Below are 18,403 nucleotides of genomic sequence, written 5' to 3'. Positions count from 1 at the left end.
TCAGGAAGCAGGGGGGTGTGTCAGCTTTTTAACGATGACTGCATCCCACTATGGGATATTCCACAGCATTTCTGACAGTGTGACGCAGATATGCAGCCATAAAGATGTGGAATCTATGTTTCTTCTCCTTAAGTTTGGGTGGGCCTGTGACCACAATAGAGGTGAGGCCATAGGACTCTCAAGACTAAATCTGAGTATCTTCCACCTGGTCCCCTTGGGCCCTAGCCACCGTGCTGTCGGGCAGCCATACAGCCACATGAGAAGTCCCAGCTGACGACCCTCCTGGCAAAGGGCATCACCCTCCAAACATGGGAATGAGCCTTCAGGTGATTTGAACCTGGCGTCAAGTGGAATGGAGGTGAATTGCCCTCTAGGCCCTTCCCAAATTGCATACTTGTGAGCAAAATAAATATTGTCATTATTTCAAGGCACTAAGAATTACGGGGGTTGTTCTGTTGCTGTGGATAACAGTATGTGTGGGGAACGAGGAGACGGTGCTAGTCTGTGGGCTGAGAATGGAAAAGGGAGCAAGTGCTAGATCCAGAACTTGCTAGAAGCCTAATGACATCGGAAGAGGCACCCCCTCAGAGCACACAAAGCCCTGGGGACCCATGGTTGGCAGTTGGAGTGAGGGCTGGATTTCAGCCTCACTCCCCTCTCAGCCAAGCACCCTTGTTCATGACACATCCATACAACTATGCTATGGGGCTCTGGCTAGATCACATAAGGCCTCAGACATCTCCTGGGTTAGGGATATTGGTCTTATTCTAGAAGCAATGGGGAACCAGGTAAAGGGACCAGAGGAGTGATCCCTATCACTTAAGTCCAGAAGCTCCTGAGAGACTTCCAACAATCGCCATCCATAGATTTCAGGTTCCCGATTCCAGGTAGAAAAGGGGGCCAGAAAAGTCAGTCTTCCTGTCCCTCAAGATTTCTCTTCTCTAAAGGTGGAGATAATTTTTCTCCGTTACAGGCTCCACCTACATATTAATCCCAGTTTGGGCCTAACCCAGAAGAGTTAAAAGATGGCTAACAGAGACGATCACACTAAAATCTAATCCCTTTCTTTGCCTTCTCAAGTTTTCCGTTCTAGTGGCTTCGTTCTGACCCAATGTCTCAGACACTTTGGATTTGGGTTTCTCCTTGTTTCTTTGCATCCTTCTTCATTCATCCCCCTCCACAGAAAGAGAATGACTTCCAACCCCTGTCAAGAACATGGTCAAGCTCTGGGCTGTGTCCAGTACCCTCCCACATGGTGGGCCACGTACAGAACAAAGGGTAAGATGAAAACAGCATGGCTGTGTAGTAAAAGGCACTTTTGACTAGCTGCGCAATACATTTCTCTCCTATCTTTCTGAATAAGAGCAACCCGACTTTGTTCACCTTACCCATGGGGTCATAGCTTCTTAGGAAGGTTGGACTCCCCCTAGCCCCAGGGCGTTGAAGCTCCATTGACCTAAGCAAGTCTTAGTGGTCTCATCCCCTGTGCCAAATGAGTGGTTTGGACTTGAACCAGTGAGATGTGAGGGAAAGTCTGCTGGGGAGCCTCTTCGAAAGCTTTCCTCACTCATGAAAAGGAACACAAGAGCCTCAACAGTCACACAGATGGCTTGGAGGGTGCTTCATTTTCAGAACTGTAGCTGCCATCTTGAGACTATGAGGGAATCTCACCGAAGAGCATGAGTTAACAGGCTGAGGACAATGAAATGAAATCATGGAAATAACCTGCTTCCTTGAAGACATCGTTGAGCAGTGAGAGTACCGACCCTGGAGTCATTCTGACTCCAATCGGTTTGTCATCCGGGACAATAAAGGATCTTATTGTTTAAGACATTTTGTGTAAATTTTCTGTTGCTTAGGACTAAAACATTCTAAACTGATACAGTGCCTCTTGCGAAATCCCAGATCGTACAGTGAGATTTTTCTTTTACCTGCGAGAGGAGGATGAGGAAGACACATTAATATTACAAGCACCTACTGTGTTACCAGACATTGTGCTAAATGCTTTCCGTTTAACTTTCACCCAGAGGTACTGAATTGGTTTTACAACATGGCTGCAAATTCTTTAAAGCTTTTTCCACCAAGAGGTGGGGTTGTTCTTTCATAACTAATCTTTTTGCTTATATTTAAGACATAAAGTTTCATAACCACTGAGCTCAACGATAATTTATGAAGTCATACGCATAAATAATAACAATCTGATTTTTCTCTTAAATACAATGACTCATTAATATGTTAAAAAAAAAAAGAGGTGGGATCTATGTCTCTCCCTCTTGGATCTAGGTGGGGCTGTGAATCCTTTAAGCAACAGAACACAGTGAAAGGCTCAGCCATGAAAAGTGATGCGGCTTTCTCTTTGTTCACTGGAGCCATGTAAGGTGCTTTGGGTGACAGTCTCAGTGGAGGCCAGCCTGCCAATCATCTTTGGTAAGGCTCCAGACATATAATAATGTCATCAGGACCCTCCAGAGCAATCTATCAGCCAGCCGTATAGCACCGTGTGACCTCCATTGATGCCCTGCCTAGAATTACTAGATATAATAAAATGGCTGTTGGCTAAGCCCCCACATTATTGAGATACTTTGTTATATAGCAATAATCAGCATAAGATTGGCTTTATTACTTCTGGCTTTATGACTACACCAAAGCTCAGGCCATTAAGTAGTGGAGGCAGGATTCAGTCTCAGTTTCTCTAGCTCCAAAGCCTAGATTCTTCCCAATACACTGTAATGCCTGGATCCTTCCTTGCTATCCAAACACAATCCCTGGCCTTTAGTCTGTTTTGACCTCTGGTTCATAATCTGGCTTCATTCTCCAGATTTACGTTTCCTTCTTGACACTTCCTTCTATACTGTTGGATTTTCCAACTGAAACCATCCATTTTGTCCTTTTCTACCAGCCTGACCATTGCCACCAGCCCACTGGTACTCCTATTCCTCCCCCCCCCCCCCAACCCCCGCCCTGGATTTCTCTCCCAAATTCAATCCCTGACAGATGTGTTGTGTTCTTCATTTAAACCACACAGCTTTAGGGAGTGTCTGTTCGGTTCCAGAGACTTGGACAGACACTTTGGAGGAAAACACAGAATTCCACCTCAAACAGGATGGAATACGGAAGTCTTACGTTCGATTTGTTAACAGAGATACCCATGTAGCACATCTGGGCGGACGCTGTGTCTTTTCAAAGGAAGTAAGACCTCCATTCCAGAGTTGTGCCATGCCATGTTCCACACTCCCTAAAAACTCATCGGTTGTCGTGGCTTTAGTGTAGTTTTGTTTTCACATGTGAAGGCATTTCTGACCCCTGTTCCTAGCCTGGTTTACCAGCCTTGACTCTGGAGACCCTCAGAGAGCTCTTCCTCTCTCTCTCTGAAAGAGAAAAACTTGGTCGCTATGGAAGAAGTTGAAAAGATGCAGGGCTGGCTGTCAAATCACGACCACCTTGGTGCTTTCTTCCCAGCTCTCATGGGCTTCCTTTGTGTTCCTTCTTTTGTCCTTATCTGTTCTTTCATCCAGGTCACTCACTGCCTGTGCTTACCCCACTGGGACCTTGAGTCCTTGGGTCTTCAGGGAGGAAAAGCTAGCTGGTCCTGGGGTGGCCTCAAGACCCTGACTAAAAGAATCCTCAAGCGGGGCGCCTGGGTGGCTCAGTCGGTTGAGCGGCCGACTTCGGCTCAGGTCATGATCTCGCGGTCCGTGAGTTCGAGCCCCGCGTCGGGCTCTGTGCTGACAGCCTGGAGCCTGTTTCAGATTCTGTGTCTCCCTCTCTCTGACCCTCCCCTGTTCATGCTCTGTCTCTCTCTGTCTCAAAAATAAATAAACGTTAAAAAAAAAATTTAAAAAAAAAAAAAAAGAAGAATCCTCAAGCTCACATTCCCTTTGGGACCGAGACAGTCTAATCAGACCAGACACAGGAAACTCCCAGATAGTCCGACATACAAGTGCACGGAATGTTTTCAGTAGAAGGGAGCACACTTTATTTTATAATTCCTGGGTCCTGTGGGTGAAAGGAGTGGAGAAGGAAGATAGATAGACACTGGCCCAGCTCTACTACCTACCAGCTGGATGACTCTGAATAAGATTCTTAACTTCTCTGACCCTCAGTTTCTTTACCTGTAAAATGGGGATAATAACGGTATCCACCTTACGCGGTTGTCGTGAGGGTGCAAGGAAATCGTACAAGCCAAGCACGAAGCACAGCGCCTCACGTGGCAAAGGCTGAATGAATGGGAGCCACTGATCCGTCATCACTGTCGTTTCCAAGTTCACACAACAGTCCCCCCCCCCCCCCCCCCCCCCCCCGCAGTGCCTTGAAGGTTTGGATCCTGTACTTGTGAACGAAAGGGTTAACTCCTGGAAGGCCCCTTCTAGTTCCTGGTAAAGTTCAGCTCTGAAAGCCGGATCAAATGACGCTAGGGTTTTCCTTTCCAAACCGGTGGTTAGGGGCACGGACTGCCCCACCTGCCCCCAAAGGGGTGGGAGCCTGTTCCAGGAGGAGCCAGGTGGAACTGGATTTTCTTCCCTTGTTGCTTTAGCATGATGTGTCTCATAGTCCTTTGTTCTCCCAAACAAAGCCAAAGGAAAACTTCCCCAGCTGGTCAACACTGTGGCTACAAATCCAGGCTGCGGTGGGGGGGGTGGGGGGGGTTGCTGAACCACTTCCACCTGAGGAGAGCACAGAGCCCTCCCCCTGCGTCTCCGCCCCTTCCCCCCACCCCCACCTCCCTGCCTGTGAACAAATGAACGAAGTGAACGAGTGAGTGGATGAGCAGAATGCACGTGAGGCCACTTTTGAGCCCAGGCAATCACTTCGTCCTCGCAAGCATTTCAGCTTTGCGCCCCCTTCCCTCCCTCTTCCTTTCCCCTTGCCCCTCCACCGATCTTTCCTCGTTTCCTATCCGGGCTAGGTAAGGACTTTCAAGGGTCCTGTCATCCATGGCTATTTCCCCCAGGCCTGGAAAACGGATCTTTTCAAAGCAAAAAAATAAAAACAAAACAAAACAACCCCCCCCCCCCAAAAAAAAACCACCAAAAAACAAACAAAAAAATTGGACAGGCACCCATCGGAGTATGCCAGAAAAACGCACCGAGGAGATGCCGGGTGACTAAACCCGGGAGCTGCGTGCAGGGCGACCTAATGCGTTTCCCCAGCTCCCTCAGCTTCTGTGTAAACTCAGGAAAATGTCAAGGAATGCAGCGTGGGAAGGGGACAGCCTCCTTTCTTAGACTGAAGCTTCAGATGGATAATGCAAGACAGATAATAGAGGGTTCTTATATATCAATTAAACTTTAGACAAAGTCATTCCACCGCTATTGAGGACTCATGTCTGGGGCCTGAGAGATTAGAATATTAGGAAGGAACTGTCAAAAAACGCATCAGGCTGGCTTGTTCTACAGCCAGGTATTTATCCGGCAGAAAGAGGGAAAAGAAAAAAAATCTCAGCAGGCAAGCAGTCAGAGATAGTGGACATTGCTTTGGTTTGAGTAAGCTCTGACTTAAGCTGCTTCCTGGATGCGGATAACATAATAGGCTTTGGGGAACACATTCAGCTGCTTCCCCCCCACCCCCACCTTTGGTAGCAGCTCTAGACGTGAATTATGCAGTTCTGGATTGATCTGTTAAGGACTTTAGTGATCTCTGTCTGTTTCTTTGCAACATCTGAACCATCTTCTTTATGCTTAGGGCTAGATGGCTCATTGTGTATGGACGCATCCTCCTCCTTTTGAATACAAATAAAAGCCAAATTAAGAAGTCTGGTTAGCATTTGGCCAGGAACAAATGGTAGCTGGGAATCTCGAACTGTAGATCCTTCACGTACACAATGACTCTAGTGATAGAACTGTGTATTTTTAGCTTTCAAAATAGTTTCATATTTGGTCTCAAAGGTAAGAAGGACAGGAATTAAAAGTGCCCGTTGAATTAAGATACGTATTAGTGCCATCTATAACAAAGGAAACAGAAGTCCAAAAAGTGAGTGGGGTTTCTCCATGGGAATCTCAATGCAGGAATAGAATTCCACTGTGTGGAAGATACGAGTGTACTAAAGAGAGATTTTCACGATCTCGTAAGGTGGTTGTGACTATAAAAATCACCTGAGAGGCTCTGGCCCTCACCCCCAGAAATTCAGATTTGGTCAGGCTGGGATGATATCCCAGACTCTGCATCTATTACGAGTTCCCTCAGCTGATTCTCAGGCAGGTTCCTTGGACAGTATTTGGAGAGAGTTATGTACTAGGCTTATTCTTTTTCAGAACGATCGGGCCAAATCACGACTATTTAGTCTCCTCTTGGGGCGCCTCCCTGGTTTAATCGGTAGAGCATGTGACTCTTGATCTCGAGGGTGTGAGTTCAAGCCCCACACTGGGCATTATTTACTTTAAAAAGTTAAATAAATAAATAGATAGATGTAACAATTTTAAAAATTAGAGAATATTTAGTCTCATCTCATTCTGTCTCCAGAGCAACAAAACCACCTCTGAAGATCAAAGCTTGGTAATTCCTGACATTCTTCTAACACGCTGTAGATAGTCGTGCTCCCCAAACTCTAGGCAAATCCAAACTCCAGCAATATTGCATCGTATCGTCTGCCAGGGAGGAAGCGAATCAGAGACAAAGAAGCCGGGATGCCCTCCATTCAGGGAACATTTCCTAACATATGCTTGAGAATTCTACCCTGAACAACTGAAATTTCAGACTGGGAATTGAAATATTGAGACTTTTCCTGAGCAAATGACTGTCTGAATTCTTTTTTACTAGTTATGCTGAAAATTCTACTGCCAGATGTCTATTTTCAGCAAGTAATTGTGAGCTCTAGAAAGTTTAAGCTGCTGTATGATACGAGTTACTAATTTACTAGATCAATTACCAAAGGGTTATGGCGGTCAGTCAGGAGAAATATGACAGCCGAATTCCACTCTGACTCAAGCCAGACGTTTTTGCAGACATCATTTCTAAGAGCCCGAGAAACTCTGCAGTTCTATTTCCACTGAGTCTTAAGTCCCTTCTCAATTACCCAGGGAGGATGGTTACTGACCATCAGCGTGCTGTTCCAACTCTGTTTTAATAGTTACTTTAAATCATAGTTACTGGGTTCTCAGTTGTGGTTTTCATGTACTTGAAATGGCAGCTATGCAGTGAAAAATAGGGCTGCAATTCACAACCACGGCTTAATACCAGGATCACCTTCTGGAGCTTTTAGAAAAATCCAGATGCTAGTGACCCACCCCAGACCTAGTGACTCAGAATCTCATGGGATGGAACCTGGGTGTGTTTGTTTATTTGTCCTTACTATTTTTTTTTTTTTTTTTTTTTTTAAAGCTTCCCGGGAGTGCGTGGCCCGCCCCCACCTCCGCCCTTAAGAACCAAGCTATGTTTTTGTGCTTCTCCTGGTAATAAAATCTGCCATTTGTGACAGCCTCTCGCGTGCTGGGGACTTAGCTTATAACACATCTAATTGTTCCAACAACAACACTGGAGGTTAGGAATTATTATTTGCTCTTGTTACAAATGAGGCCCCCAAAAGCGTAAGCAAATTGTTCTCAGTCACTGAGGTCTTTTTGTCTCCAAATCCATTTTCCTTCTACGTGAAAATCCATCATTACTTAAGAGGCTCAGGGTTCAGCAGGATGAATTCCTTTGCTCAGTAAAGTAGTGGATACATTTGTGGAGTTTTTTTTTTTTCCTGAAAAATATCCCACTTCTTTTTTTTTTAGTGTTTATTTATTTATTTATTATTTATTTTGAGAGAGACAGAGAGGAGGGGCAGAGGGAGAGGGAGAGAGAGAGAGAGAGAGAGAGAGAGAGAGAGAGAGAGAGAGAATCCCAACCAGGCTCCATGCTGATCATGGGGCCTGATATGGGGCTTGATCTCATGACCACAAGATCATAACCTGATCTAAAATCAAGAGTTGGATACTTACTCGACTGAGCCACCCAGGCTCCCCCAAAAGGACCCACTTCTGTCCCTCCTCGTCCTTCTTCTCCTTTAGGTGTTGGCTTAGGCAGTATTTCCCTCTGAAATTTTCTGGCCAGAAATTACCTCTGGCCAACTTCTTTGTCCTCCCAGTGAGCTCCGCTCTGGACTCGACACTGTATTGCAGTCGACTCTTTCTTCGTCTATATTCCTCACAAGACTGTATCCTCTCTGAGGGCAGATATTCAGACTTAACCACTGTATCCCTAGCTAGTCACCTAGCTAGGTACCTAGCTCATACTAAGTGCTCAATAAATATTTGTTGAATGAATGGGTGAATGGGCAGATGGGTGTGTGAATGGATGGATAGACAGGGAGATGGATGGATGGATGGATGGTTGATTGTGGACTGGTTTAATCAGCAATGGCAGCAAGGGGGCAAAAATAAGAACTGATTCATGAGCATGACTAAGGAAACTGAAATTCTTCGATAGGAGAATCATTAAAAAATAATTTAAAAAAATACTCTGTAATCCTGTTAGTAAACAGGGTGAAGACTCGGGGCAAACATAATTTTTGGCACTAAATATAAATAAGACCTCTCATGCTTGCAGAGGAATATTTCAGTTGCAAACGGATGAATGAATGATTTGACTCACATATTGTTCTTATTCAGTAGTAACAACAATGCCACCTTGGTTTCTGGGCAATCTTTTCTCCTCCAACGAGGTTAAATCGCTCAGTAAAGGGCAGAGTTTGTTACTTCCCATTTCAAAGAACTTTCTCAACGATCTGGTTATTCCAAGTGTTCGAAGAGAAAGAAGGAGGAAGGGAGAATAAAGACCATCTGTATGGCAAAGTAGGAAGCTTGCTCGACCTATTGCTCCATAATGGTTCCTATAAAGAGAAGAGATTTTGAAATAATGGCAGGTCTTCAAGAGTAACAAACGGCATCTTAGAAAACAAAGCAAAAACAATAACAGCATAATACAGCAAGGAAGGCAGCATAAATGCAGAGGAAAGGCACATAAAGAGGTCTGGATTTTGGAGAAGGAAGCTCCTTGGAGACATTGCTCTAGGACTTGGGTGATCTGTATCAAAAGAAAAGCCTTATGCTATTTTGGGCAAATCTTCAAGAGTAATAAAAGGCAGATTAAGAAACAAAATTCAAAACACACAGGCGTGCACACACACACACACACACCCCTACCTCAATGCCATCTTCAATTCCCTCCCCCCTTCTCTTTGTAAAGACTACATAGCAAGGAGTCCAGTGTAAGATTAAACCTACTTGGAACATTATAGTGAATACCAGCTCCCCCCCCCCCCACGCCCCCAAACCAGAACATTTTCTTCCTCATTATCACCTCATTAAGATGCCCCTAAGGCCCTTACTCTTTATATGATGATATCGCGTAAGGAACAGGTCTTATATGCCTGCGATGAAGCATGACTGATATTTAAGACCAACAACTCAAGAGCCTTTGATTGCTTTTGTGTTTATTCAGAATGGCACTTTTATGTGGGGCCATAAAGTGGTGAATTTCCTACACAGAACCGAGAGCGTGTAAGTTGGGGCAGGTGGTATGGGAAAGACTGGGGTTGCATAGATGAGCCCTGAGACTTCTCCCTGAGTACGGCCACCACACTCAGACAAGAGGCTGTATAACTTCCTTGTACGTGGCTGTGCTCATGTTGCCAAATCCCATAGCCATCTCTGAGAAATGGAAAGGAGGAGGAAGTGATGTCAATAAGGAAAAAAGACAGATAAAAGCAAATTGTTCCTCACAAATCATGAGTCAACCGGATTGTAGGTTCTACCTTTTCCTGAAAACAACAAAAACAAAACTGGGGCACCCGGGTGGCTCATTTGGTTAAAGGTCTGACTTTAGCTCAGGCCATGATCTCACGGTTTGTGAGTTCAAACCCTCCATCGGGCTCTTCACTGACCCTGTAGAGCCTACCTGGGCTCTCTCTGAGCCAGACTGAGCCTCTCTCCCTGACCCTCTCCCACTTGGGTGCATGTGTGCTCTGTCTGTCTCTCTCTCTCTCTCTCTGTCTCTCAAAATAAAGAAACTTAAAAAAATGCTTTTAAAAAATAAAAAACAAAAACAAAACAGTTTTATTGAGATTTAACTTCCACGCCACACAATTCACCCATTTAAAGTGTATAATTCAGTAGTTTTGGTCCATATTTTATTAACTTTTTAACCAGCCCGTTTTCTTTTCTGTTTTGTTTTGTTTTTTTTTTTTTTTAGTAAAGATTTTATTTATAAGTAATCTCTATACCCAACATGGGGCTTGAATTCACAACCCCAAGATCAAGATCACACACTCCACTGACTGAGCCAGTATAGCACCGCTGGTCCATATTTTCTGATCAGAAACTTCAGTACTGTCACTGAAAAACAGAAACAAATTGCATATAGAAGACAATGATAGTAGAAATATAGAAGGCAAAGGAGAAAATGGGTCAGGGACACAAAGGAAGGAAACCAAATGCTTCCAAAGAAGAGGAACTGACTGCTTCCGGATTTCCGTACCTTTTAACCAGGACTCAAAAACCAACATGGCGGCATACCCCCAAAGGCAACCACACAGTGTAATGGTCCTGAGCGGCTGTGGAGAGTTATGGAGCAGGGGCCCAGATGGGCTGTTGTGATTGGGGCTGAGAGAGGAAAAGGCTACTGGGAGGCCACAGGAAATCTTGAACCCTGCCCTGTTGGTTCCCTGTCACTCTGCTGAGCCCTCCCCTACAGGGGAACCAGACACAGAGTAACAGTTCAGTGACCTGAACCAGGTGCCAATTTTCAACTCCGTCCTTGACTTGCTTCTCAAATTGCAACATTTAATGAGGTAAAACATCAGATTACAGAGAACTTAAAAAAAAATTTCTTTTTTTTAATGAGAATTCAGGGAAGTTTCTGGGTTAGCTGAGAAGTATGAAAGTATTTAACCTCCGTTCAGCAGACTGCCCTTTATTAACATTTTGCCTTCTACTGTTGCTCACAAAACTGCACTTTCTCAAACAAGTTCACCATTTGGTGTTTGGATCTGGTTATAGCCAGACAGTGCATATCACCGTTACAGCATACAAATCAGCCTGGAGCTTGATTTAAGGACCAGAGGACTCTTGGGGGTAAATGCGGTGGGAAGGGAGTTGCTCTGTGAGTGAAAATGTGGCTGTTCGCATGGCAGTGGATGCTGGCAACGGGCATGGGGATTATTTGCATGGAGACCCGCTCTTCGGGAAGGATGAGCCAGAATGTCTTCCCTAAATCCCACTCGAGAGCAGCTGTCTGACTTTCTACAAGGTCAACTCCTCATTTTGCTCTCTTTCCCGGGGCACATATGACAGTGACAAAATGGGTGGAATAAGAAACAAGAAGGGCCTACTCAGAGAACACACCCTTCTCCCCCACGTGCTCCTCTTTGTAAGCTACCAAAGGACAGTAAGCAGAAGACTGTATTCCCTAGTGTCACAGACTGTTAGAACACCTGCTACTCCTGCCTTCCGGTCCTCCCTTCTCCCTTCTTTCGCTCACAGCACTCTGGTTTTCTTTGGGAAACTCCCTCTCTTGCACCCTCAGACTTTTGGATGGGACTGACCTACCCCCTGGTCCCAAGGGCTGGGCACGTAAGCCAGCCCTGGCCAGTGGGCATATTCAGGCCCTCTAATTCCACTGATTCATTTATGATGGGCATATAATTCTCACCAGTCCAATCAAGTTTGGTGTTTTGTTTGTTTTGCTTTAAACGTTTTTTAAAAATCTTTATTTTTGAGAGAGAGAGAGAGTATGAGCAGGGTAGGGGCAGAGAGAGAGGGAGACACAGAATCCGAAGCAAGATCCAGGCTCAGAGCTGTGAGCACGGAGCCTGTAAGCGGGGCTCGAACCCATGAACCATGAGATCATGACCTAAGCCGAAGTCGAACGCTTTACTGCCTGAGCCACCCAGGCACCCCTGTTTGTTTTTGATCTATTGGGATAGAGAAGGCCTATTTCTGATGAAATTGCTGTGAGGATGATGTCAGGGTGCAATTCCTGGGGTCTCCACACAGAGTGAGCATGCCTGAATAGGAAAGTGTGAGGAAAAGACCAAATCATAGGAGCTTTTTTTGAACCCCTGGATCCAGCCGTTCCTGAAGCCAAATTTATCTGAATTTTTCAGTATGTGACCCCCCGCAAAAATCCAGGTTTTGGCCGAAGCTTGTTTGAGTTGGTAGTCTTTCATTTGTAACCAAAAGAGCCACGGCTGATATAGCATCTGGTTCTTTCATTCTACAAAACAAAATCAGGAAATGGCTTGCCCAAGTTTTCATAGTCAGAGATAGACCCGGATTGGCATCTAAGTCCCTTGATGTCCAGTCTAGGGCTCTTTCTAAAAGCCTTTCACAGTTGTTCCTGTTTGAGGCAGCGTATCACAGTTATTCGAGATTTGTTGAAGTCATAATAACATGAAGTTTTAGGAGACTTTGGTGGCAAGGTTCTCCTCTGACTGGCCGGGACTGGTCTCTGCCATCTGACTGTTCAGTTGAGACACTTACGATTCCTGCATCATCTCAGGGGATTCAACAAGCATGGGTCAAACACACCATCATCCTTCAACCTTTCTTTTTTTTGGGTGGGTGAAGACCAGTCCATCAAGCAAACATCCTGATACGTTGGCTGGCTGTTCAAATGTTGAAACATGTCCATCCTGGTTAGTGAGGGGCCCCTGCCCTGAGCTCCCTGAGGGCCTCATGCTGCCCCTGTCCGTCACCCTGGAACCCCATTCCCGCAGACCCCCTAGGTATCTAACTGTTACAGGGCCAATGCCTGGCCTATGGGGAGGGTCTTCAAGTTCTTTTTTTTTTTTTTTTAAGCTTATTTACTTATTTTGAGATGGGGGGAGGGGCAGAGAGAGGAGAACGAGAATCCCAAGCAGGCTCTGCACTGTCAGCACACAGCCCGACGCGGGGCTCAAACCCACCCACCGTGAGATCATGACCACAGCCGAAATCAAGAGGCAGACGCTTAACCACCTGAGCCACCCAGGTGCCCCAAGGAAGACGCTAGACCAGTGACCCAGTGAGGAATCTACAGTCTGGAAAGCCAGTCGCGCTTACCTCACTCTTTTGATCGGTATTTTTTTTTTTTTTTTTTTTTTTTGGTCAAGATTCCCAAACCAAGCTTGGAGTAGCCATTCCTCCTCACCCATCGGGGACGTTCCATGTCGCCGTGCAAATGGCCATCCAAATCCCACAGCTGGCTCACAGCGGGTCAGGGAAGCCGGAATCTTCTCTGTGCCCACCCACGAGCGTTGGCTGCTGTGCTCCCCACGGGTCCGCCAAGCCGTGCCTTCTCCCCTCCGTTCTGTCATACTCTGTGTGCTGTGCAAGGGCTGTGGAGGGACAGCAGACAGGGTGTGCTATCCAGCGGCTTCTAGTCTAAGCAGGGGAGACAGAACCCAGCTTCCAGTGGTTGTCAGGCAGGTGCTGTGTGTGGTCAAATCACTTTTTGGAGCCAGTCAAGAAGATGATAGTCTCATGCTTTCCAGATGTTTCTCTGATGATTGAAACAGCTCAGTATGGTCACAATGTTTTTTTTTTCTCATGTGTATCATTTCTGGTGAGTCACCTGATCATCGAGAGAGAAAGAGCGGGAGGTATTGCTGTTGTAATCCCTATTTAGCAGACAGGAAACTGAGTTTCAGAGAAGGAAAGTGACTTGCCCTGGGTCACTCAGCTGCAACGTGAAATGTATCTCCCTGACTGTCAACCAGAGACACCCCCTACATCAGGCCCACTCTGCAGCTCCTTGAAGGCACGGCCTGTTTCTATACCAATCTGTCCCAGCCCTGCTGCCTGCATTTTACCCAGTGCTGTGCTGGTAAATGTTTAACACCCAGCTCTCTGGGAAAAAGAAAATCCCTGATTTGCAGTGTTTGCCAATTTCTGTAGTGTAAATACTCACCGGAGCCAATTTCAAACTACCAGCGTGATATCAGCCACACGCAAAACTCCTGAACATTTAATAATCGGCTCGTATAAGCCGGTAGGAGCTGGCCCGGCATACTGCTGTTTACAGAATGCCTCACACAGAATGGAACCCAGAGATATTGATGAATGCAGCTTGTTACAATGTTCCTCCATCCATCTGAGTTCAAATTCCAAGGGGGTGGAAGAAGCCTGCCCCCAGCGTCCACGCCAGGATGGATGGGGTTTACAGGGCTTCTTCGATCCCGGAGACGGTGGTTTCTCAGAGGTCAAGTAACGCGGCTGGTCGGAGGCCTGTGGTGCTGGCGGGAAAGGAGGGAAACAGATTTGGAGGAGAAGGAGAAAGACTACGAGTAAGAGGAGAAGGAGGAGGAAAGGAGGGAGAGAGAAGACAGAGCAAGAAAGGAAGGAGGACAGGAAAGGCAGGAAAAAATGGTGGGAGGGGGGAGGAAAGGAGGAAACCCTCCTGAGGACGCCTCTGGCTGGCATTTCCACTCCAGCTCCCGGGGCGTGGGAGACGCTCAGCCACCACCACTGTCCAAGGACCCAGTCCCGCCTGGTGTCCGATCTCATCTCCCGGGGAGATCCTGCCGCCTGTGCAAGCAGAGGTTATGCCATTCATTTCTGCCTCCGTGATAGAACTGCCTCTGAGGGTGTACGGATCCGGTTTATCATTCTCGCTACAATTTTGCAAGGCAGGAAACAGGCTCAGCAGATGGAGTAAACTGTTCAAACTCAAGCGACGGGGTCAGGATTCCAACTCTGCTCTTCCATCTGCCACTTCTGAAAGGATCTGACATCTTCTGGCAAATGAATGGTCTCTGCACCCAGAGACCTCCATCCCCCTTCTTTTCGACAGTAGCCATTTTTCATTTGTCACAGGGGCCCAAAGAAGAACATTAGTGCATCAGTACAAGCGTGTGACACAGATTCTCCAAAGCCTAGAGCATGTGCCCCGGATATTAATCGACGCTGATTGGGAAATAATGAGACTCTTCATAAAAGACCCACCTTGGTTCTGCAGAGCATGCGGTAGACTGGGTGCAGGGACACAGCAGACGCACTTTTGGGTTTTGCCGTCGTAAGGATCAATACACATTATGACTCGTTGACAGCCCGGCAAGGGGATATCAGCACTCCCTTGACCGATGAGAAAACCGAGGCTCCTGGAGCTCAAGTCATCTGCTGTGGTAGTTCGGGCCTCACCCCCCAAAGAGGATCCCAAGACAAGGACTCGGGAGCAAGCAGTTTGCCTGGAAGGTGATCCCGGGAAGCTTGAGTGAGCGCACGGGGAAGTGAGAGAGGTTGCAGACTCTGCCGTGCACGACTGGGGCTCGATCCTGCTGGGGACCCTCTGAGCAAGCCTGTGCCCAGAACGATTCTGGCCCCCCAAGGACAGTGAGGCTGAGATGTCTATCTACCAACTGGTCCCTCTTTGGGGATGTCTTCTCTGGAAGGACGGAACCCACAGCCCCCTGGTTGTCCTGCTCTGTGGCACCGAGCGAGGTCCCCTGGTTCCAGGGAAAGCTTTCTGGTCACCACGCAGAGACAGAGCTTGGGTGCTCGTTGGGGGAGACTGTTGGGGTGTGAGGTCGAAGGTGACCTGCACACTCTGATGCATGCTTCTGGAAGGCCATGGTGAGAGCTGAGGGAGCCACACCAAGATTCAAACTTAGGCCTGTTGCAGGCCAGAATTCTTTTTCTTTCCGTGACCCCAAACACTTAAGACCCAAAAGGAGACAGAATCCACAGACGTTGGAGGTGCGATGGGTGGGCTAGTGAGGAAGAGCAGGGATCAAAGATGAGCTCATTGAACTCGGCGGATAGGGCTCATTGTGTGAGCGACAGGAGGCAGGTCCCAAGGGCTACCCCGATGGATGTTTGCAGGTATAATCCAGCTGCTCGAGGCACCTTCATTCTGGCCACATTTGTTTCCGTATAAAAATCCAATCTCTTTATTTTACAGCCCAAATCTCTGGGCAAGAACAATAAGGCCAATGCAAGAAGCAAGTCCACAAAAGCCCCACGGGAGGGGAATGGGCTAAGAATACAGGCCTTCCCAGGGCCACCCAAGCCTCTTTCGAAGCGCACAGAATAACAAAATACCCAAAACAAAACAAGATGAAACACACACGCACACACAAACCCAACAAAAGTCAGGGATTCTGTTTCTCAGGGCTCCTTTGCAAGTAACGGTGCTGGGACCCATTTTAAATGGAGCTGTTTGTTTAAGAGAAACAGGTGCTCTGCTCTCTTATTCACACTGTGAACAAAGCCACGTCCTGGCCTAGGCCGCTGGGACAGCCATTAGTAAGGAGGGAACAGAGGGAAGGGAAAGCCAGACCAAACTTTCAATGTTGAAAAGGTTTGGTTTTGATTTTTTTTTTTTTTAAATATCATTTCTTCTTGGCAAAACCACTGGATTGAGATCTGACTGGACTCTGTGTCCAAGTCAAAACAGGGAGACTCGAAATCTTAGGCAAGGCAAAGAGCAGATAGAGCAGATCCCATGACCACCTTGCCCCATCCTGGCCGCCCCTTTGTCATCTGCCCTCACCTGTCCTCCCAGGTTGGCATTTTGAGCGCTGGGCCTGGGGAGTCTAGCTGGGAAGGACCTCCGGGACCACTCCAGGGACCAGTCCCCTTGTCTCGTTTGAAGAAGCAGAAAACAGGCCAAAAGACCTGGCATCTCCTGGCTTCTCAGGAGGGAAGGGGCTGGCCAGATAAACCACTTCAGGCACGCCCAAGCCATGATATGTGTACCCCCAGCGTGGTGTCTTCTTATGAGAGCCAGACGCAAGAAGGGTTTGTCCTTAGCCAGAGACAGACCCAGCTTCCAATCCCAGCTGCTTGTTAACCGTGTGACCTGGGGCAAGCCCCCTTTTTCTCTCTGAGTTCCGGTTTTCTCATCTGTAAACTGGAGATGACAGTACCCACCTCACAGGATCGTTGTGAGGTCGACACAAGAAGATGGGAATCGGACAGTGGTTTACAACTAAGGCGATCTCAGGATCCCCCTGCACACTTAAAAATTATTGAGCACGCTGTTGAAAAACAAAATCCAACTGAGCAAATTCTGAAGATCATGTTGGCTTTATTCAACGATTCACGAATAGGGCAGCCTCCCAACTAGAAGATGGAAAGGAGCTCCACGGAGCTGTACAACGTGAGCGATGTTTACAGGCAGAAGGCCGTGCAGACAGGAAGTTATACCAGCAGACAGTGGATTGGTTGTGGTAGGAGCACCTTCCTGTAGGGGCTGGAAGGGGTCTCTCAGGCAGATTACCTCACCAGTGCTGTCCAGGTGATTTCTGACTGATTTGTTTAAGATTCCATTTTCTGGGAGAGGCCGGAACTAGAAGTTAGATCTTGGTTTGGTGATGTGGGGCTTAGCCTAAGTGACTCCATTTTGTGGCCTATTGTCTTGTTTTTAACAACCCCAAGGAGCTCACTTTTGAGCATTCTAGAAAATACACTCCGTGGGCCATTGGAGTGATGACATCAACATGCATCATGTATCTTCTGGAAAATTCTATCGTCTGCTTAAGAGAGAATGAGGGTAAAAAAAAAAAAAAGCAAATAATTAGTGCTTTAGTAAAATTAAAAAGATATCCTGAAGTAGTTTTGACTTCACAGATGCCCTGGAAGTGTCTCTGGGGACATTCTAGTGCCTGTTAAGAACGCAACGTAACGCGCAGGTCATGGTAGATGTTCCATGCACAGTGCCAAGGGCCAGTGTTTACGGTCCAGGGACTTGGCACTTTTGGCTGGCAGCACAGGACAGGTGTGCAGGCCTCTCTAACTTGGAGCTGGTGGGTAAACACCACCTGTAGTGCTTCTGGCTCGAGGCTCACTGTCTGGGCTGAGTTCTTCCAGGCAGGGCCTATAGGGAAAAGCCAGCAGGACGTCAAGGGGCCACGAAAACAGGCTGGAGGTATTCGTGGGCTGGGCTGGGGAAGCTACTTTATCATTTATCGTGACCTGAGCCAAAGTCTGATGCTTAACCGACTCAGCCACCCAGGCTCCCCAAGGCTACTTTTGAACCCCTGTTGCTACTCGGACAGAATGAGCCACGCGGTGTAGGCTGGTGCATTTGCGTCAAGTAGAGCAAGCCAGAAAAAGAGGCAGCCCGCCGGCCTCCGAGGGCTCCCTCTTGAATCTTGCTGCCTGATCTGGAGAGCAGAGATTTCGTCTCAACGGCTCGAGCCTCAGTTTCCTCTCGCGTGAAACAGGGACAGTGTTTGCCGCGACAATTAAATGACCTGTGTGAGAAGGCCTAGTTGTGCAAAGGGATGGGGATATTATCAATCCACCATGTTTATTGAGAAGGTCCCTCTCCATTGGCCGAATCCAACACGTCACTTTCGTTGACTTCATGAGGATCGCTGCATTTGTACACTTGGTTCTGGGTTTGAGAAAGCAGGGGCAGGATGTATGGTGCTGGCCCTGAGCTTGTCCCGGTCCTTTGTGGGGAAGGGTCTTGCGTGGTTTTCCGCAGCCATGGCGGCTCAGCC

Source organism: Panthera pardus, unplaced genomic scaffold, assembly GCF_024362965.1.
Source record: "Panthera pardus isolate Hobbes unplaced genomic scaffold, ASM2436296v1 HiC_scaffold_22, whole genome shotgun sequence".
In the NCBI taxonomy this organism is placed as follows: domain Eukaryota; kingdom Metazoa; phylum Chordata; class Mammalia; order Carnivora; family Felidae; genus Panthera; species Panthera pardus.
The sequence above is the reverse complement of the archived record's forward strand: the minus strand, read 5'-3'. Positions refer to the sequence as shown.